Source organism: Schistocerca gregaria, chromosome 10 (assembly GCF_023897955.1).
Source record: "Schistocerca gregaria isolate iqSchGreg1 chromosome 10, iqSchGreg1.2, whole genome shotgun sequence".
Classification (NCBI taxonomy): domain Eukaryota; kingdom Metazoa; phylum Arthropoda; class Insecta; order Orthoptera; family Acrididae; genus Schistocerca; species Schistocerca gregaria.
This window is the reverse complement of record NC_064929.1, coordinates 162,722,138-162,746,493: the sequence shown is the minus strand read 5'-3', so window position 1 is coordinate 162,746,493 and position 24,356 is coordinate 162,722,138.

Sequence of the window (24,356 nt, the reverse complement as noted above, 5' to 3'; positions counted from 1 at the left end):
CCCCGATTAATTTCCTTTACTGGATTTTGTGTAAATTATCATACCCGCCAAACAGTTAATTATTATGATTATATGACCGTGTGCTTAATGGATGAAAGGCTATCGATTTTTCTGCTATGGTTTCGGGGATATTTCAATCGAGTGCGGCTATTCTGAGACTGAATGATTGAAAGGTTGTCTGCTATTAAGGACCACAAAGGTTGCGATGTACAAACTGTATTACATTTTCTACTAACACACAAATTCTGAGGCAGTTGCTACCTTCGCCTTACACATCTAATTACGGTTATATCTTTTTATTGGTTGCTGATTTTAGGTACCTGGTCACACGCAATGATGATGGTTAACATCCACAACAATCCTCACTGCAATCCATGGTTGTTGCTGGCCGACGCGGTTGACGCGAAACACGAAATTCGTCACTTTTTGGCTTCATATCACCCGCGAATCGGTATTAGTGAGGGTCAACCCCACGACGATCAGGGGGACGTGCTCACTCGTCATACTCTGGCGAATTTTACCGTATACAACTCACTCGACCACCATTCTTGCCTGTCTCTCCAGCACTGATTCTCACTCGACACTCTCTCTAGTACTCCTCTGCACTCGACACTAGTCTCACTGCCTCCTGCAGCACTCGACAATCGACTCCTGTCTACTATCGACCTGGGCGTCGGAAACTAGCATCTATGTTCTTGGTCTCACGGATCCCTTACAGTGTCCTTAAAGAATCGGTGTGTATAATGACTTGCGACGCATTGCTTAAACTCATAACCAAAATCACCGTGGCTGGAAGGCGATTTAAACCTACAACCATCCAAACGATAAGCCAGTGACTATACATATAGTTTACCATTTTGTATTAACGGAATGAAATGCACTAAAATGACACAAGTGGATTTAAAGGGATGAAATCATTGAAGATTATGTGAGATCAAATGATAACAATACAGCGCTATCTGGTAATGCGGGATTTGTCGGTCAGTCTCATTCATGAAGTCTTTTAGGGCTTTCGGCAGACTCATGGCTTCCTGTTGTCACAACGTTTCGACGAGTTTCCTACTCGTCATCTTCAGGCGAAATATGGGGTTCGGGAACGGTTATTTCAGCTACATCCGCTGGACTACCAACCCGTTGGGCCCACGGCAGAGGAGTGTGCAGTCACACGGCTGTAAGAGAGCGAACTGGACGTGTACCCGATATTTTTCGGAACATAATGAGTTGGAAACTCGTCGAAACGTTACGACAGCACGAAGCCACGACTGAACTGAAAATCCGAGTTGGTTTAGTTCAAATGGTTCAAATGTCTCTAAGCACTGTGGGACTTAACATCTGAGGTCATCAGTCCCCTAGACTTAGAACTACACTCCTGGAAATTGAAATAAGAACACCGTGAATGCATTGTCCCAGGAAGGTGAAACTTTATTGACACATTCCTGGGGTCAGATACATCACATGATCACACTGACAGAACCACAGGCACATAGACACAGGCAACAGAGCATGCACAATGTCGGCACTAGTACAGTGTATATCCACCTTTCGCAGCAATGCAGGCTGCTATTCTCCCTTGGAGACGATCGTAGAGATGCTGTATGTAGTCCTGTGGAACGGCTTGCCATGCCATTTCCACCTGGCGCCTCAGTTGGACCAGCGTTCGTGCTGGACGTGCAGACCGCGGGAGACGACGCTTCATCCAGTCCCAAACATGCTCAATGGGGGACAGATCCGGAGATCTTGCTGGCCAGGCTAGTTGACTTACACCTTCTAGAGCACGTTGGGTGGCACGGGATACATGCGGACGTGCATTGTCCTGTTGGAACAGCAAGTTCCCTTGCCGGTCTAGGAATGGTAGCACGATGGGTTCGATGACGGTTTGGATGTACCGTGCACTATTCAGTATCCCCTCGACGATCACCAGACGTGTACGGCCAGTGTAGGAGATCGCTCCCCACACCATGATGCCGGGTGTTGGCCCTGTGTGCCTCGGTCGTATGCAGTCCTGATTGTGGCGCTCACCTGCACGGCGCCAAACACGCATACGACCATCATTGGCACCAAGGCAGAAGCGACTCTCATCGCTGAAGACGACACGTCTCCATTCGTCCCTCCATTCACGCCTGTCGCGACACCACTGGAGGCCGGCTGCACGATCTTGGGGCGTGAGCGGAAGACGGCCTAACGGTGTGCGGGACCGTAGCCCAGCTTCATGGAGACGGTTGCGAATGGTCCTCGCCGATACCCCAGGAGCAACAGTGTCCCTAATTTGCTGGGAAGTGGCGGTGCGGTCCCCTACGGCACTGCGTAGGATCCTACGGTCTTGGCGTGCATCCGTGCGTCGCTGCGGTCCGGTCCCAGGTCGACGGGCACGTGCACCTTCCGCCGACCACTGGCGACAACATCGATGTACTGTGGAGACCTCACGCCCCACGTGTTGAGCAATTCGGCGGTACGTCCAACCGGCCTCCTGCATGCCCACTATACGCCCTCGCTCAAAGTCCGTCAACTGCACATACGGTTCACGTCCACGCTGTCGCGGCATGCTACCAGTGTTAAAGACTGCGGTGGAGCTCCATATGCCACGGCAAACTGGCTGACACTGACGGCGGCGGTGCACAAATGCTGCGCAGCTAGCGCCATTCGACGGCCAACACCGCGGTTCCTGGTGTGTCCGCTGTGCCGTGCGTGTGATCATTGCTTGTAGAGCCCTCTCGCAGTGTCCGGAGCAAGTATGGTGGGTCTGACACACCGGTGTCAATGTGTTCTTTTTTCCATTTCCAGGAGTGTATTTAAACCTACTTAAACCTAAGTAACCTAAGGACATCACACACATCCATGCCAGAGGCAGGATTCGAACCTGCGGTTGGAGCAGCAGCTCGGTTCCGGACTGAAGCGCCTAGAACCGCTCGGTCACAGCGGCCGGCTGATCGCTTAGTCGTGCAGCGGTAGTATATGTAGTGAGTAATTTATAACTGAAAATTTATCGACCGTGATTCAGACGTGGGGTTGCTGAAAATCTCATCGGGTTGTCTGAGGACATCTCCACTTCTGACCCCACTTTGGCGGTGATTGAAGACTTACACTGTTAGCGGAGGTTCCCCTGTCGGATATGTGAAAATGGATAGCATGACTGGGGAACACGGAGGAGGACTCTGGTTTATCATCCTTCAATGGTCAACTGAATTAAACTTATAGAAATGAAATCTGGATATGATTCATCTCCGACACCATTTTTCAATTGTTTCGGTATTTACATTCTTTTTTTCTGAAGGTGCCGAAACTGGCATTCTGACTTAATATACACTACTGGCCATTAAAGTTGCTACACCACGAGGATGAAGTGCTACAGACGCGAAATTTAACCGACAGCAAGAAGATGCTGTGATATGCAAATGATTAGCTTTTCAGAGCATTCACACAACGTTGGCGCCGGTGGCGACACCTACAACGTGCTGACATGAGGAAAGTTTCCAAATGATTTCTCATACACAAACAGCAGTTGACCCCAGTTGCCTAGTGAAAAGTTGTTGTAAGCCTCGTCTAAGGAGGAGAAATGCGTACCATCACGTTTCCGACTATGATAAAGGTCGGATTGTAGCCTATCGCGATTGCGGTTTAGCGTATCGCGACATTGTTGCTCGCGTCGGCCTTAGAGGTCGAGCGGTTCTAGGCGCTACAGTCTGGAACAGCGCGACCGCTACGGTCGCAGGTTCGAATCCTGGGTCGGGTATGGATGTGTGTCATGTGCTTAGGTTAGTTAGGTTTAAGTAGTTCTAACTTGTAGGTATGACCTCAGAAGTTAAATCCCACAGTCGTCCGAGCCATTTCAACCTTGACGCTGCATGACAGACAGGAGCGCCAACGATGGTGTACTCAACGACGAACCTGGGTGCACGAATGGCAAAACGTCATTTTTTCGGATGAATCCAGGTTCTGTTTACAGCATCATGATGGTCGCATCCGTGTTACCGACATCGCGGTGAACGCACACTGGAAGCGTGTATTCATCATCGCCATACTGGCGTATCACCAGGCGTGATGATATGGGGTGCCATTGGTTACACGTCTCGGTCACCTCTTGTTCCCAATGACAGTACATTCGACAGTGGACGTTACATTTCAGATGTGTTACGACCTGTGGCTCTACCCTTCATTCGATCCCTACGAAACCCTACATTTCAGCAGGATAATGCACGACCGCATCTTGCAGGTCCTGTACGGGCCTTTGTAGATACAGTAAATGTTCGACTGCTGCCCTGGTTAGTAAATTCTCCAGATCTCTCCCCAATTTAAAAGGTCTGGTCAATGGCGGCCGAGCACCTGGCTCCCCACAATAAGCCAGTCACTACTCTTGATGAACTGTGGTATCGTGTTGAAGCTGCACGAGCTGCACCTGCATACACCATCCAAGCTGTGTCTGACTCAAAGCCCAGGCGTATCGAGGCTGTCATTACGGCAAGGGGTGGTTGTTCTGGGTACTGGTTTCTCAGGATCTATGCACCCAAATTACGTGAAAATGTAATCACATGTCATTTCTAGTATAATATATTTGTCCCGTGAATACCCGTTTATCATCAGCATTTCTTCTTGGTGTAACAATTTTAATGGCCAGTAGTGTAGAAAGAATTTCAACGTTAGATAAACGAGTGCATGTGGTTTAGATGCTGGCAGATGTAAACAATAAGTAGCCTGAGAGCCTTGAGAAAGCCCACAGTTCATTTCTACTGGGAACTAAAAGCACTCGACGAGGCTGGATAGAACTACAGTATTGTTGGCATCGAATTTGACAGTGAATTTGACTGCGAAAAGGTACCTACCTACCTGTGGGGCTGTGAGATTAACAGAAAGCACGAGCGAATCGATCGGCGTAGGCGAGGCGCCACCGCTGTGTTACGGCCGGCGATTCGTTCGCCCCTCTTGCGGCGCGGCCAGTTGGGCGCGACGCGGACACCGCCGCCGCTGCCGCCCCCGCCGCCCCCAGCAGCCCTCGGGGGCGGCGGCCAGTAAATCCCCGGCAGGCGGCGGTGATTCACGGCGAGGCCGCCAGGGCGCGCTGACCCCGCCATCCATCCGCCCTGCGCCCAACATGGCCGCCGCGCCACGCCGGACCAGCCAGCCGGCCGGCCGGCGTCGGTCGGCGTCGCGACGCCTGCGGCGTCTGCTGCTCTACTTGGCAGCTGCGGAGCCCGTGTTAGGGGCGAGCGCGGTGGCTGCGCCAGAGCAGCCACCAGCCACCAGCCACCAGCCACTGGTCCCACGAGGGCAGCTCCCACGAGTGCAGCTCCCGTGAGACTGAGAACAAGTGTTGTTCACCGAAAGGTACTGCTCGCCGAGTTAGTCATATTAAAGAAGGCGTGTTAAAATGGTTAAACGTTTACGAGTATCAGGTTGCCCTCCATGGGGTGGATGCACGCAACGATTGTGGTTATATTGGGTTAGATAGAGCAGCAATCAGTCGGGAAATTAAGTTGCTTTACTATGACATTTATAGTCACAACGCAGATCAGATTTCGACCCGTATCAGGTCATTATCAATGCAGTGCGGAATTGTAGCAGTTTTTCGTGCTCAAGTGAATGTTTACACAGTTCAATCATTACTCAGTGGTTGAACTGTGTAAGCATTCACTAGAGCACGAAAAACTGCTACAATTCCGCACTGCATTAATAATGACCTGACACAGGTCGAAATCTGATCTGCGTTGTGACTATAAATGTTATAGTAAAGCAACTTAATTCCACGACTGATTGCTGCTCTAGCTAACCTAGTTTATGAGTATAATATGTAAAAAGTGAATTTTGTGTTTCGCGTTTGTATTGTCCAATTCGCACGATTTTTCTCTTTTTTTTCGCACATGTCTCAAAAGTATATGTACGGTTTCAGCCATATCCGATATTTACCATGGAAAATCGCGAAACAGATGTGTGTTTTGGTAAGTTAATTTATTTATGCAACCAGTTTCTCCATCTCAGTAATGCCATCTTCGGGATAGACGAGGAGTATATCAAGGTATAGTACAGCTGACGTTACAGAAAATGAAACGTAATAATTAAAGTCCTTGAAACGTACCAAATACAATTTGTAGCGTTAACACAAGTTCAAATGGCTCTGAGCTCTATGGGACTTAACGTCTGAGGTCATCAGCACCATAGAACTTAGAACTACTTAAACCTAACTAACCTAAGGACATCACACACATCCATGCCCGAGGCAGGATTCGAACCTGCGACCGTAGCGGTCGCGCGGTTCCAGACTGTAGCGCCTAGAACTACTCGGCCACTGCTGCCGGCTGTTAACACGAGTACCTGTGATCATACAGCACAACAAAGTAGAATATGTACATCTACTGGTTAGCACTGAACTATTTTGACATCACAGAGCTACAACAGAACATGCCAAACGTTATAAAGAACAAAAAATAGACAATATAAATCAAAGCACTAACGGATAAAGATTGTCTGGATTTTTCCCTCCTCCACTTTCTATCTTTCTTTTATTTATTACATATACTTTTTATTTTTATGTATTTTTTTAAATACAAGAAACCTAAATAATTCTTATAGACCAGTAACACTCTAGTTCTTAGGAAAACTTACCCTCATTCAAAATAAAACATAGCGATATAATCTACGAAGTAACACACACCAGTGTGCATATTTATCGCCTAAGTATTGTCACTAGTGGTGATACATCGGAATTAGGTGTCACAACATCAAAAACGCAACCAGACGCAAAACCCGCGGCCGATAAACTTACTTAGTGGACAACGGCATGCAAAGAACACGCGTGGAATACTCATACAACACCTAGAGGGCAAATATTACATACAAAATAAAAAAAAGAAGATATGACTTAGTGTCCTTTATATCAGTTAATAGGCGTGAAATTACTGGAGTGGATCTCAAATCCATATTAACTAAGGGGAGCCCTCCAAAAACGCAACCAACAAAGTAATTACTATTTCCCTGGGAATATAAGGTATCATACTATTGACCTGTCTAAATTGGAAGTGACACATAGCAACCTATGTCGTAATAGGTAGTGAGGAAATGGAACGAGTTAAAAGGAAGGTAAGTGTGGGAAGATCAAAGTGTAAGCCCACTGATTAAGGAACATACTGGGGCAGAAAGGGGGCAATAATTGTGAGGGGAAAAAGTTGTTAAATGGCGTCATGCTATAAATCAGTAACGGGATAGAACAATACTAACTTTCTAAATGATAAGAAAACCAAGGCGATAGAATAAACAATGTAGCAGCACATGCCTGCAGACGCCAGGAGTCTCGAGCTACAGAGTCAAACCTGTGACTCACATGAGTAGCGCTTAACTTACTCAAAACGTACAGCTACCATTAGGTTGATACCAATAAAAAAAAACCTACTCCACCACTGACGAAGCATTCGCCCTGATTGTAATATACAGGGTGACCCGGAACTACACCAACATAATTGCGGAATTTGTTCGGGGATATTTCTCTGTGTATTTTGGAATAATAAACTTCTACTCTACAGTGGCTCATATCAGAATAATAATGTAATCGTGGCGTCTTCTCTTTCTTAACACTATTGGCTTAGTTGTGAATCGTAATGGTGAAAAAGCTTGTAATAGCAAACACCAAAGCTAACAACACAAAATACAAAATGACGCTACAACGCCCAGATTTTCCCATGATAGTTTCGAGGACTTACATTACTTTGAACTGGTGCATGTGTAAGTAGGCTGTTTATGTTTTTATATTGGTAACGCCACGTAGCGCACTGTATGAAAATCACAGGCTGTGCTGTGTGCAGTCTGTGGCTGGTTTGCATTGTTGTCTGCCATTGTAGTGTTGGGCAGCGGCAGGTGGATGTGAACAGCGCGTAGCATTGCGCAGTTGGAGGCGAGCCGCCAGCAGTGGTGGATGTGGTGAGAGAGGTGGCGGAGTTTTGAAATTTATAAGACTGTATGTCATGAACTGCTATATATATTATGACTATTAAGGTAAATAAATTGGTTGTTCTGTATTAAAATCTTTCATTTGCTAACTATGCCTATCAGTAGTTAGTGCCTTCCGTAGTTTGAATCTCTTATTTAGTTGGCAGTAGTGGCGCTCGCTGTATTGCAGTAGCTTGAGTAACGAAGATTTTTGTGAGGTAAGTGATTTGTGAAACGTATAGGTTAATTTAGTCAGGGACTGTTGAAAGTCAGATTGCGTTGCGCTAAAACATATTGTGTGTCAGTTTAAGCACAGTCATGTATAATTTTTCTAAGGGGACGCTTCACGTGTTTGCACACAGTCATGTTACCAAATTAGGTCTCGCAACAGTTCATTTTGTCGAGTAACGAAATCGTATGAAATTTTACTACATTATTGACACAATGGATCCTCTGCAGCATGGTGAAATGGTACGTCAGGTATGCGTATGTATGCACACAGACAGATGCTGTAACCGAGATGATGATGTTTGGATTGCGGGACGCAGAACTGCGCGGCCATGAGCGCCGTACAAAGTTCCAATTTTTACGCAGTCCAATTTTTTTCACAGTCAAATCAAGCCATTGTCACGAATGATGATGATGATTAAATGATGAGGACAACACAAACATCTAGTCCTCGGGCAGAGAAAATCGCCAACCCTGCTGGGAATCGAACCAGGGACCACGTGGTCCAGAGGCAGAAACGCTAGCCACTGTAACCGAGAGAAATCGTGTAGTTAAGTTATTCGAGTTTATAAGACTGTACAACTTTTTTTCTAACACTTTTTTCCAAAAAGCTGTTCACCTGTGGATCCATTTACCGGTTGATGATTAGTAACGATCGAAACTGGTAACAAGGTACAAGAATAATTTTTAGTGTTGCACTCGGTTTTATAACACAAATTTCTACAGGAACGAAAATAATCTTATGGATCTTATTATTAAATTTTCCCGAAACATTATCGAAGCAGTAGACATGAATTAAAATTTGTGTCACGGCCGGGACTCGAAACGGGTCTTCTTGTTTATTAGGCAGAAATGCTAACCGTTACCCCACCGCAGTAGTATGGTCAGCACTGTCGTAGGATCAAAAATGTTTTAAATAACTGAGGGTTTTAGTAAGCTGATTAGTTTATTATTACATTCATCTAAAGACTAGCAGACAGTACTAAAAAGTTGCTAAATATCTATTGGAGTTTGACACACATCCTAATCTCCTTCTCTCTATCTATCCCTCTCCTCCTCCCGTCTCCCTTTGTCCATCTACTGCCTCTCCCACTTATCTCTGTCCATCTCCTTCCTACCACTCCGCGTACATCTCTCATCTCACACTCTCTCCATCCACCTCCTCTCAATTGTCCCTCTGACCACATCGTCCTTCCCATTCCAATATACATTTCATTCACCATTCTCTGACCATCTCCTCCTCGCCCCTCTCCCTGACCTTATTTATTGTTACTGCAAACGGAACCTTGATAGCGAACAGAGCTGCATATGTGTGTGTGTGTGTGTGATCTTATGGGACTTAATTACTAAGGTCATCAGTCCCTAAGCTTGCACACTACTTCAACAAAATTATTCTATGGACAAACACACACACACATGCCCGAGGGAGGACTCGAACCTCCGCCGGGACCAGCTGCATAGCACATGACTGCAGCGTCTGAGACCGCTCGGCTAATCCCGCGCAGCACGAACAGAGCTCAGAAGGAATGAGTAAATCGACTGGAATCACCAGTACACGGTGTATGAGAGAGAGACCTTTCGAGCTGCAGGATCTATAAGGATAGTATTTCACATGGTTTTAATCTATGAACAGGTAGGATTATAAAATTAGCCAAAACACAACTCACGTGTTTTCTGTTAAAAATGACTGCGAAAAGGGAAAGAAAACCGCACATTTTCACAGCACGACTTGGCGTGTTTTTTCTCTCAGCCAGTTCAACAGAAATTCTTAATCGTATAGTTCTTACTCGATTTGCCTCCAAACACTATCTACGCTCTTCGTCAATCTCATTGACTTGATTTGGTCAAATATTTGGTCTGCGATGCACATACTCCGACCGACCACGAACTGAAATCGCCTGTATGTTCGCGACACATCAAATTACTACGAACCTACATCAATTCAATCTTTGGAGCACACCAAAGGTATGATCAACCCGGATAACACTCTGAAATATCGCTTTCAACTGTATTATTTTTATCAAAATATCAATATCCAATAAGGAATTCGTTATTGTTATGAAACCGTCCGCCAGCGGAACTTTTAAACCGAGCGACACGTTTCTTTTACTGACATTTTCATTCAAAAATACCATCCAAATTTCAGACTTTCCCGGTGGATTTTCCAGAATTTTTCTTTCGTACAAACCTTGTCCTTCCAATACCGACCCAAAAAAAAAACAAAAAACACCAAATCGGCCAAGCTGTTCTCAAGCAACGATCTTTCACAACTGATTTTAGTTTCTGACTTTTCCACTGGATTTTCCAAAAAAATTCTTTCGTACAAATCTTCTCCTGACAATAACGAAAATAAAAAAGTCATCCAAATTGGTCAAGCCGTTCTCAGATGATCGTCTTCCGTACATGTGGCAATTGATTTTTATTTATACAGATCTAAATATCGCTATGTAATTGACGACTAAGATGACGAATTGTCTACGAAACGCCTAACAGTGTTACCAGGACCTAGCTGTAGTTCGCTCATCTAATGGTTTCGAAGTCAGCAAAAATTTGATGCTCTGTATTTTGTACAATTATTGACCGAATTTAAAAATTTTGTATTTGTCGTAATGTGCTCATTAAGTGATATAATCTTACGTCAAACGTTTCACTCACTAGGTATTAAAATTTGAAACTGTGTATATGTTATGAGGCAATCCAGCTCATAGGGCGCAAATTATCCGCTCTATACTTATCCCGCATTGGAGAATGAGAGGATTTAGCGACTTTCAGCCAACCTAAAACGTAATTTCAAATCTTCAGCAAATTTTTTCTTGCTGATATATCTCACGAAATAATTAAAAGAAAATATTTTATCCCATACTTTAACGGGAAGTCAATGGAAAACGGTAAAATAGAAACAAAGTAGGTGAATTGTTTATTATTTCAAAATTAATCACCGTAACAGTTAATATATTTATCACGCAGTCACACAAAAAAGTCAATACCTTTATGTGCACGGAAAAATTTTTACACTTCCCAACGTAACTACGATTGTACCAGATGCTGCCCTCTTTGCTCGAAAAAATCGACGGTCACGTGGATCCTTCATCAGGACTCCAAAAATATGGAAATCCTATTGGAGAGATCGGGAACATGGAGGATGTGTAAGGGGTGCCCAGTGGAACTTCTCTACAAAATAGTGGGCAATCTCTCTCCTCCCCCCCCCCCCCCCCCCCAAGGTTATTAACAGTTACGGCCTCTACTTTTGAAGAAAAAAAAATGAAATGTCGTGTGACGAGGGCCTCCCGTCGGGTAGACCGTTCGCCGGGTGCAAGTCTTTCGATTTGAAGCCACTTCGGCGACTTGCGCGTCGAACTTTTGAAGTAGTAAACGGTTTACTTAGACTTGCACACTCGTCTTCATTTGACTGCCGCTTATACATTTTCACTGTTGATGCAACAAAATTTCAACATCAAGCATGACTTCTTAATGTACTAATTCTTCACTTCTAATGTTATTCGCAACACGTTTTGCAGACGGTATTCACATACTAGTACACCAGTGAATTTACCTGCAAAATTAAATAGTACCACAACACATAGTTCAGTCATTTTCAGTGCGATAGGGTCCGCAGCTGCAATGAATTTTTTGAAAAATCTCTTGATGCCTTGAGTTGCTATTCTCTTTGTTTCATGCACGATTGTACAATTTCGCTCTTAGGCCGTTTTCAATTTTTTATGGGTGATTCTTTAGTTGCTTTACAACAAGTGCTCGAAAGTTAGGTGCTCCTAAAATAGCGCGAACATCACGGATTTATTTTATGAGCATAACATGATGTGATGGGAGCAACGACGTACACGACGTAATATACTACTATAAACGTATCTATAAAATACCTGAAAATGGCCTAAGGATGAAACTGTACAATCGTACATGAAATAAAGATAATGGCAGCTGGAGCCATCAGAAATCTTAAAAAAAAAAAGAACAGTTCAGTAGATACGTGAAAAAATAAGATTTATCGTCCTTACCCATGCAGTTTTTAAGGGTTAATGCCAATTATTTAATAGATTAATTTCTTTCTAAAATAATTACACGTTTGAAGCTGTTTTGAAAATGATAGTTTGAGTGGGGGTTTATGTGTGATAAGTACTGCATGATCCTTTTTCTCACCGAGAAGTAATAAAGAGGACGGTCTGTTAGTGCAGAGCTAGAAGCCAAGAACAGTAATAACACACCTTTTACGCTTGCAACTTTTCAACAGAGCGTTGCTAATCGGAAACATGAGTATAATAGGTGATTTAATGAATCGTCGACTCAATTGTGTTTGTAGAGTACACAGAGACAGACTGTAGAATGGAGCTGTCACAGTTAGCCGACTGTGACAAAAACTAAAGAGAACCACCTCTCTCCCACTTGAGACGTTCCCATCGTATGATGCCTCCAGACTACCAGGCCACTGGCGTGAGTCGCAAATTGCGGTCATTCGCCTTGATTTACACAGACAGGATAATGGCTACTGGAGACGTGCCAGCGTAAGGAATCACCTCTCGCGGCATCACGTGCGCATAATACTGTCGCTAATAAGCCGATTACTCTGTAATAATCCCGTTAGTAAAACACTCGCCGCCTTACCGCTCCACCTCGTAGGCGGGCGTTTCTCTGTCTCCCAGTACCTTAAGCTATGCGACTGACGCACACGCTTACCTCGCCGGTCGGTAATTTCTTCGTCCGGAGAGCGGCGGCGCAGGGAGCCGGCACAATACTCGGACCGTGTTTTCGCAGCGACACGGGGCGGACACTTTTATGCGCCGTTACCGGACTGGGAACCGCCTCACAATAAACAACGGGGTGACATCAACTCGCAGAAAGACCGAGAGAGAGAGAGGGAGAGAGTATGTGCGCTCCTTGCGAGACACAGCGGCAACGATCAGAAGACGGGCAGAGGGTTCATGAATATTGCAACGCCGCGCCGGGAGAAGGCTACGTACCTCAGCGTTGGCGTTGTGTCCATAAACCTGCCCCGGTATTCTCGCTGCACTGTTGCTGACAACTTAATTACACGTCCGAGGCAATTAGACTTCGGTTTTACTCCCACCAGCTTTGCACTCCTTTATTTTTTTCTATAGTTCCCTTTGCCAATTCCGGGGCTGTCTTATTTGTTTGTTGCTACACACACACACACACACACACACACACACACACACACACACACACACACAGAGAGAGAGAGAGAGAGAGAGAGAGAGAGAGAGAGAGAGAGAGAGAGAGAGCAACTTCTGGCGAGGTCAAAAGAGCGAAGCATCTCGGACGTGCCGGGGCTGAGCAAATCGGGGAGAAACCCGAACGCCTGCCGACGCCTCGCTCTCCATCTTGGGACGCCGATCGGCGGAATGCCGTCCTCGCAGACGCCGCTGCACTGATGCCTCCTAATTGAGTCGTCAGCGGCGGTCATTTGCGGGGTCAGCGCATTCCGCGACCGCCGGCAATGGAATGGCGGATCGTCCGCCCGAGCGCATACCGATGAGCGATTCATGTCAACAGCCGCGCGAACTCGCGTTTCTCTCGTTTCCTCATCTCCAATACACCAGAGACCACCACTTGTTGCAGCATTTTCAGCCATAAAAATGGCTCTGAGCACTGTGCGACTCAACTTCTGAGGTCACCAGTCGCCTACAACTTACAACTAATTAAATCTAACTAACCTAAGGACATGACACACATTCATGCCCGAGGCAGGATTCGAACCTGCGACCGTAGCGGTTTCTCGGTACCAGACTGTAGCGCCTAGAACTACTCGGCCACTACGGCCGGGTTTTCAGGCTTAAAGAAAGTCTTTGGGCACCTATTCCCTATGAGAGTCTCTAACTACAGCAGTACCTCCTGATGATGCGGAAGGAGTCTTCGACACACTTGCCCAACATCGCCAAGTATTTAGATTTCCAGAAGGATTTCGACACAGTTCCTCACAAGCGTCTTCTAACCAAACTCAGTTGGGCGACTGGATTCGTGATTTTCTGTCGGAAAGGTCACAGTACGTAGTAACAGACAGGAAGTCATCGAGTAAAACAGAAATAATATCTGGCGTTCCCCAAGGAAGTGTTATAGCCCCTTTATTGTTCCTAATGTATGTTAACGACATAGGAGACATTCTCAGTAGCCGTCTTAGATTGTTGCAGATGATGCTGACATTTACCGTCTTGTAAAGTCATCAGATGATCAAAACGAATTGCAAAATGATTTAGATACTGTATCTGTGTGGTGCGGAAAGTGGCAATTGACCCTGAATTAGAAAAAGTGTGAAGTTATTCACATGAGTACTAGAAAAAATCAGCTAAATTTCGTTAACGCTATATGTCACACAAATCTGAAGGCTGTATATTCAACTAAATACAATTACAAATAACCTAAATTGGAACGATCACATAGATGAAATTGTTGGTAGAGCAAACCAAACACTACGATTCAGCCGGCCGAGGTGGCCGAGCGCTTCTAGGCTCTTCAGTCTGGAACCCCGCGACCGCTACCGTAGCAGCTTCGAATCCTGCCTCGGGCATGGATGTGTACGATGTCCTTAGGTTAGTTAGGTTTAAGTAGTTCTAAGTTCTAGGGGACTGATGACCTCATAGTGCTCAGAGCCATTTGAACCATTTTTTTTTAAGTGCGATTCATTGGCAGAACACTTAGAAGGTGCAACAGGTCTACCAAAGAGACTGCCTATACAACGCTTGTCCGCCCTATTCTGGAGTATTGCTGTGCGGTGTTGGATCCGCATCAGGTTGCACTGACGGATGACATCGAAAAAGTACAAAGATTGGCAGCTCATATTGTATTATTGCGAAATAGAGGAGATTGTCACAGAAATGATACGTGAATTGGAGGGGCAATCATTAAAACAAAGTCGTTTCTCTTTGCGATGGGATCTTCTCATCAAACTTCAATCTGATTGCGAAAACACTCTGTTCGCACCCACCTACATACGGAGAAATGATCATCACGATAAAATAAGAGAAATCAGGGCTCGCACACAAAAATTTAAGTGCTCGTTTTTCCCGTGGGCCATTCGAGAGTGGAACGGTTGAGAGAGCCTGAAGGTGGTTCATTGAACCCTTTGCCAGGCTCTTTATTGTGAATAGCAGGGTAGTCACGTAGATGTAGACGAAGCGAAAGACGGGTTAAGCATAAATTTTTCCCTGCTTATAAAACGTTTTTTTTTTTAAGAACTACGATAGATGCCGCTATCTGGTTTGCTGAAAATGGTAGCTTAACTCTCAAAGATATGTATGGATGCACCTCCATATGAACGATATTGCAGTACTTGTGCTATTCTCAATTACTATGCAAAGTTCCTTTGGACATATGTGCATGTTCAAAGAAACAGGCACTGCTGCGACTAAAGCTGTTCTGAAATACATTACATGGATTCGCAATTGCATCACCTGTAGAATAGAATGACGACAATAAAAATTTGGGTCTGACCGGGAATCGAACCCGAATGCCCTCTTATCGCTAGTAGTCGCCTCACAATTTGGCTATCCGTGTACGACTCACTATTAGGCCCAAACTTCATACGTCGTAACATATGCGACTACAACTGAAACGTCCCCTTAGAAAAATTTATAAATTACTGTGCTGATAAACCTCTTACATTATGCGATTTTCAAACAGCTGAGCAGAACTGAACGAACTCAGACATTTCGCTCTTTACCTTTTCTGATCAACATTAAACTGACACACAATATTCAAGCGCAAAGTATTCTGACTTTGAATAAGCCCTACAAAAGAATGGCCCTGACTAACAATAACCTATACCTTTAATGAATCACTTACCTCACAAAAATCTTCGTTACTCGAACTACGGCAACACAGCGAGAACCAATACTGCCAGTTGAATAAAAAATTCTAACTGCTGAAGGCACTAACTACTGATAGGCATAGTAAGCAAATGAAAGATTTTGATAGAGAACAAACAATGCATTTACCTTAATAATGTTCAAAAGTCTTCATATATATATATATACGCCCATATCGCCGTCTCTCAAAATTCTGCCATCTCTCTCCCCACATCCACCACTGTTGGCGGCACACCTCCAACTGCGCAACGCTACGCGCTGTTAACAGCCAACTGCCCACTACAATAGCAAATATTCCAACAATGCAAACCAACTGCACATTGCACACTGCACAGTCAGTGATTTTCATACAGAGCGCTACGTATCGTTTCCAACACAAAAACCTAAACAGCCTACTTACACAACCTATACTCGTACATCTGCTGCTATAGTCCCGTAGGTGTGACATTTAACCTGAAAGTCGCTTGCCCGGTATTGGCGGATAAAGACGATATTGCACTTCATGTAAGTGTGCATGCTTTGGTAGCCGTTGTCACTGGCGCGTCATATTTCCTCTCAAGTGATCGACGATTCGACATCTCTGCAGGGAACTTGTGCAGGATGCTTCGGTATCCACTATTGCTAGAACACTATTTCCTCCAAAATAATCGACGTTTCGACTCCTCTGCTGGGTCTACTTCAGAATGTTTCGCTGTCCACTACTGCTAGAACACGCAAATGTAAGAAAAATAGCACAGTCAAGGGAAAACACACTAAACAAGAAGATTACATATTGGACAACCACAGTGACTGCATAGAAGCAATGGAAAAAACAGATGCCTATAAATATCTAGGATACAGACAAAAATAGGAATAGATAATACAAATATTAAAGAAGAACTAAAAGACAAATATAGACAAAGACTAACAAAAATACTGAAAACAGAATTAACAGCAAGACAAAAGCTATAAATACTTATGCTATACCAATATTGACCTACTCATTTGGAGTAGTGAAATGGAGTAACACAGACCTAGAAGCACTAAATACACTTGCACGATCACAATGCCACTAATATAGAATACATCACATACATTCAGCAACAGAAAGATTCACATTAAGCAGAAAGGAAGGAGGAAGGGGATTTATCGCCATGAAAAATCTGCATTACGGACAGGTAGACAATTTAATAAAATTCTTTCTAGAACGAGCACAAACTAGCAAAATACACAAAGCAATCACTCATATAAATACATCGGCTACACCACTGCAATTTCATAACCACTTCTATAAACCTTTAGATCACATAACATCACCAGATACGAAGAAAGTATATTGGATAGAGAAAACGCTAGATGGCAAGCACCCGTATCATCTAAAACAGCCACACATCGATCAAGACGCATCCAACACATGGCTAAGAAAAGGCAGTATATACAGTGAGATGGAAGGATTCATGATTGCAATACAGGATCAAACAAGAAACACCAGATATTACAGCAAGCATATTATTAAAGATCCCAATACCACAACAGATAAATGCAGACTTTGCAAACAACAAATAGAAACAGTAGATCACATCACAAGCGGATGTACACTACTAGCAAATACAGAATACCCCAGAAGACATGACAATGTAGCAAAAATAATACATCAACAGCTTGCCTTACAATATAAACTTATAAAACAACACGTTCCCACATACAAGTATGCACCACAAAATGTACTGGAGAATGATGAATACAAATTATACTGGAGCAGTTAAAACAACACCACATAACAAACCTGACATCATACTCAGCAATAAAAAGAAGAAATTAACACAACTAATCGAAATATCCATACACAATACAACAAATATACAAAAGAAAACAGGAGAAAAAATTGAAAAATACATCCAACTGGCTGAGGAAGTCAAGGATATGTGGCATCAGGATAAAGTTGACATTATACCAATTATAGTATCACAAATTTAGCATTGGAGGGCAGCGTGGAGGGTAAAAATCGTAGAGGGAGACCGAGAGATGAGTACACGAAGCAGATTCAGAAGGATTTAGGTTGCAGTAGGTACTGGGAGATGAAGCAGCTTGCACAGGATAGAGTAGCATGGAGAGCTGCATCAAACCAGACTCAGGACTGATGACAACAACAACAGTATCAACTACAGGAGTCATACCACACAATATCCACCAGTACATCAATGCAATACAGCTACATCCAAACTTATATATACAACTACAGAAATCTGTAATTATTGATACATGTTCAATTACCCAAAAGTTCCTAAATGCAAAAATATGACATATACCGTACAGTTAAAAGGAAGTCACGCTTGATCAAGGTCTGCGTCACTTTCTGCTTCTGACCAGACATAACGTCTGAAATAAGAAAGAAGTAATAATAACAATAAATAAAATTCTCTTTCGTTCTGTACAAGAAGGATGCGGCTACCGATTTCATAATTTCCTTACAACATAGAGGGTTATTGTTACTATTAGCTCAAAAAGATACATTTTGAGTTTAATTTCATTTGTTTCCTGGGAACGTTTCAGATCATTCGAAAATATCGTAAAAACGGAATTCAAAAATAAAGTAAGAATGTTAGAATTTCACACTCCAAAATTATGTTAAATGTTCAGAAATATTCTCAGGTACAGTTAAATATTCAACTATACCTTAATTTGAAATAAAATATTCTATCACTTACTTTTTCGTTTCTTCATAGAACAACAAACGCATACCAAAACAATGGAGAAAAGAACATCAGTAGATCGCGATATCTGTCGCTTTATTACAGCAGGTCTAGATTTCAGCTACTACACAGCCTTATTTAATGCAAGTAACAAGAAGTGACATTAGCCCAAAGTATCACGTAATAAACAATGGTGGTTCGTGTAATGCATACAGTAGTATGTTCATGCAGCATGAGAAATGGGAAGAAATCTTTTAAAGAAATGATCGTGTAACGGACAATCTCGGCATAAAGAAAAGTCAAAACATCTTTCGATGGAATTAGAACATTAAAAGAGCTGTGTGTTTCACTGCTAAATGCAGAGGAGAGAGCGAATAGATGGAAAAAAATAAAACTGATGACTTGATAGAAGAAGAAGCAGGAATCGAGAGGCAAGAGATAGGGTTCCAGTATTAGAATCAGAATTTAAAAGAACTTAGAACGACTTAAGACCGTGTAAGGAACAAGGAATAGATAATATTTCTCGGAATTTCTAAAATCATTATGGGGAAGCGGCAACAAAGCGACTATTCACATTGTTGTGTAGAATGTATGAGACTGGCGATATACCGTCTGACTTTTGGAAAAACATCATCCCCGCAATCCCGAAGGTAGTGAGAACCGACAAGTGCGCAATTATAGCACAATCAGCTTAACTGGTCATGAAGGCAGGTTGCTGACAAAAATAATATGGATAAGAATGGAAAAGGAAATTTAGAATTTGTTGGATGACTGTCAGCTTGCCTTTAAGAAAGATAAAAGTACAGGCTGGGCAATTGTGCCGTTGCTGTTGATAATGGAAGCAAGACACTCGTGCAAGATGTTAAAAATTATAAGAAAAATAGGGAAACACGAATAATGTACAATATGAACAAAATCTAAGAGGCAACAACAGGACTGGAAGACCAAGAAGAGGGAACAATAAGACTGGAAGACCAAGAACGAAGTGCATGGATTCAAATGAGTGTAAAACAGGGAAGTTGTCTTTCGGTCCTAGTGTTTAATCTACACATCGAAGAAGCAACGACGGAAATAAAAGAAAGGTTCAAGAGTGGAATTAAAGTTGAGGGTGAAACGATATCAATGATAAGATTCGCTGGTGACATTACTATCTTCAGTGAAAGTGATGAAGAATTACATGACCCTTTGAATGGAACGAACTATCTGATGAGCACAGAATATGGATTGAGAGTAAATGAAAGACGAAAGTAATGAGAAGCAGCAGAAATGAGAACAGTGAGAAACGACAGCATTGGAGACCACGAAATAGACGGAGTCACGGCATTCTGCCACGTAGCAGGAAAATACCCACTGACGTAGGGAGCAAGGGGGATAACAAAACCTTACTAACACTGGCGAAAGGGTATTCCAAGAGAAGTCTACTGATATCAAACAAAGACCGTAAATTGACTAAGGAATTGCTGAGACTGTACGTTTGCAGCACAGCATTGTATGGTATTGAAGCATGGATTGTGGAAAAACCGTAAAAGAAGACAATCGAAGCATTTGAGATGTGGTCCTACAGACGAATTTTGAAAGTTAGGTGGATTGATAAGGTAAGGTATGAGGAGTTTCTCCACGGAATCCGGGAGGTAAGGAATATACTGAAAACACTGACACAGAAAAGGGACAGGATGATCGGACATCTGTTAAGACATAAGGCAGTAACTTTCATGGTACTAGAGACAGCAGTAGAAGGTAAAAATTGTAGAGGAAGACAGATGATGGAATACACCCAACAAACAATCGAGAACGTAAGTTGCAAGTGTTACACTGAGATGAGAAGGGTGGTACAGGACGGTAATTAACGGTGGACCGCATCAAAGCAGTCAGAAGACTAGTGACACCCGTCCCCCTCCCCTTCCCCATACACAAACAAACACACACACACACACACACACACACACACACACAGAAAAAAATCGGCAATGGCAGCCCGAAAGAATGATAATTACCAAATCACGATTTCATTCTAGCTGCGATTCGTGTAACGTAGGGAACCGTTGCGCCATTACTTCACGATCCCTTTCTCGTGCTCTCAAATAACATAAAAAATTCAGTTACATGTGATTTGCATAATAAAACTACCCGAGCAACACTATCGGATGTATTCTTTCTCCGAAATTCTATGAGGTAGGCAGTCCGTACTACACATTTCAGTGCAGTCCGTGTCACCTGTGCCTTATTTGCAGTACTTTAAAGATCACAATACATCTGTGTACGACTTCTATCTGAGTAACGCTGAAGCAGCCCTCTTGATCTATGTTTCTAAATCTATTGTCAGTCATGTCATTTGTAATAAAGCGAAGAGTCTGAGCGTAGTCTTACGCTTCCAATAGGACACGGGAGCTGATGATTGTTCAAATGGCTCTGAGCACTATGGGACTCAACTGCTGTGGTCATCAGTCCCCTAGAACTTAGAACTACTTCAACCTAACTAACCTAAGGACATCACACACATCCATGCCCGAGGCAGGATTCGAACCTGCGACCGTAGCAGTCGCACGGTTCCGGACTGTGCGCCTAGAACCGCGAGACCACCGCGGCCGGCCGCTGATGACTGTGTCCCAGGTTCACATTTTTAGCAGACCACAGGGAATTGTTGCGATTTGACCAAAGAGCGGACTGCCCTTATTCATATGACAACAGACACCGAAAGAGTCCTGGGACGTGGTCAGTACAGCCTTCACAAAAGTGTAACACAGAGAATTCTCAGTACACTTTGAAAGAATTCTTTGGATGAAAGGTGACATTCTTGCTTGCGAAACCTTGCTGGTTATGTACAGAGCGCCGGTATTCGAGGTAAAGCGTGTCATAGATCTACTGCTTCCATAGCGTGCCTCCCTTAACGGCCTCGGAAAAGAGACCGCAGTGAATAAACTGCTACAGAGACATGTAGAGTGGCATTTTCCTCCGCTCCATGCATGAGTGAAACATTATTGCGGACAGCAAACGTCGGTGCTAAATTCTCTCAATCTTGCATTCAGCATGGCGCGTGAAGTATACTGTAAATGTAGATGTAGAACTGAAAGTACAGCATCTTTATAAAGCCTCTTTCCGTTTGTGTGTTAACCTTGAAAATACCGATTTTTTGCAGGTGGTCTAAAGGAATGTAGAGAATAGAAGAAAGATCAGCTATTGTTGCTGACTGACTGAGTGGAATGTCGCGTAGGGAAGGGCTTAATAATATTTCACGCTTAGTGTTCACAAACCAGCTCCCACCAGACACGCTATTAAGCAAATGACCAACAAATTTATGCGAACTGGTTGTGTTGCAGATGAAACTGGGGAAATGATTCAAGAAGCCATGTCTCGTAGTCCCTCACCATCGAGCAAGAGACTCAGCAGGGAACTTGGTATCGCGCGCGCACACACACACACACACAACCACTATATGGAAAACATGGCGATTCAAATAGAAGAAACGTGTATCTACTACATTCAAACTGTCGAAAAGTAGAAGAGGAGGGCTATGCCGCCAAACAAGTAATTTGTTGTGACTTATTGTATGCATTAAAAATGTACATTTAACGGAGCACTCTCTGTTCGAGGATGACATAGCATTTCATATCTTTCAATGTGTGAACACACATAACTGTACGATCTGCACTGACGGACATTCAGAAGTGTGTCGATAGGAATTAAAAGTTCAAAAGTGTGTGGACAGAATGCGTTAGCAGAGTAAACTGTATTCAGAATTACTGGAATAGTTCTTGGAAATCAAGTGGACTGCGAATGATATTTTGGGTATTAATGTCTACTAACAAGATGAAACATGACATTTTCCGTAATTGTCTGGGACCGCCTGAATGTTACTTTATGTGGCAGGCGGACTAGTTGTGTTCCGTCGAGATTTTTGATTCCTGCTCGCCCGTCTGACCCCTATAACTTTTCACTCGGGGGATTTACCTATTACGAGGGGTACCAGCTGAAAGACAATTATCTTACACAACAGAAGAACCTCACTTTACGAACTGCGGAACGTATAACGACAGCTATGTTAGTAAGAGTATTTAGGACTGCACGGGAACGGTGGGATTTGTGCTTTCATTCGCAGCTCGATCACAGTTCAGTACACCACATTTGTATTAATAAATATGTCAGTGTAGTTAATATAATTTGTTGTGGTTTTGGTCTTCATTCCGAAGACTGGTTTGATGCAGGGCTCCACGCTACTGTAACCTGTGCAAGTCTCTTTATATACGAACAACTACTGTAGCCTACAAATATTTGAACCTACTTCAATATTAATCTCTTGGTATTCCTCTACAATTTCTACCGCCAGCAATTTGGTGAATCCTTTAGCCTCAGAATATGTCATAAACACCTAACCCTTCTTTTAGTCAAGTTATGCCACAAATTCCTTTTCTACGCAGTTTTACTTAGTACCTTCTCATTGTTTACATGATCTATTCTTCTGAACTTCAGCATACTTGCGAAGCACCACATTTCAAAAGCTTCTATTCTCGTCTTGTTTAAACTGTTTATCGTCCATATCTCACTTCCATACAAGACTACACTCCAGATAAATGCCTTCAGTGAAGACTTCCTAACACTGAAATTTATATTCGATGTTAACAAATTTCCCTTCTTCAGAAACGCTTCTCTTTCCATTTCAATCTATTTTATATCCTCTCACCTTCAGTCATCATCAGTTAATTTACTTTATTTTACTGCTCAAATAGCAAATCCTCCTTTCAAATCTAGTACGTTCATCTGTCTTCTGGGTCCTTTGCTGTCTGTGACGGAATAACAGCCTTATCGGCAAACGACAATTTTTTTATTTCTCTCCCTGAATTTTTATTCCTTCTCGAAACTGTCTTTGTTTTCCTTTACTGTTTGCTCAGTGCACAAATTGAACAACGTCCGTCTGACTCCCTTCTCGCTTTCATGCTTTCGACTCTTATAACTGCCGTCTAGTTTCTGTACAAGTTGTCTGTGTCTTTTGCTCCCTGTCTTTTACCCCCTGCTATCTTCAAAATTTCAAAGAGTGTACTGCAGTCGCTATTGTCCAACGCTTTTGTTGGTTATTGTCCATAATCAGTGTATTAGTGGGAAATGGTAAGTAGCTTTCTATTCACCCTGTGGTAACCGGAAAGTCAGTAGGTAAAAGGTCAGCTACAGTGAGAAATTAAGAGATACAGGAAAAAAGGGATATGTAAGCATGAGGGTACAAAACCCTTACTAACAAAATGGAATAGTTTATTGGGAGATTGGCTAAGAGACTGAGTATTACTCTCAGAGAATCAGACGTTAGTTACGCCATCAAAACAAATCACTGGTGGTTCTGGAGCACTGTACATGATGTAGAACTGTCGTATATGTGGACCCCTCGTCAGGGCAATCGCGTGGTATGTACGTAGCAGTCGTACGTGCGGAATCAGCGCAATGAGGCTGGTTAACGTGGACACTTGACCAAATCTCAGAAAGTAGCCACCGCGTCTGGACGTTCCTATGACTTTGCCACATTTTTTGATGTATCAACGCCGACTGCGCAACATGTTCAATAAAGAGTTGTATAGAACTGACAGTCGTGTAACACACAATGGGAAGAGTTGGCGTAAAAAGATCGTAGCTGACAGGGACAGAAGACAACTGCCACGTATTGTCAATACAATTCACACCCGACACGAATTGCTACTATCAGTGGATACAGGTTCATCTCAACCTG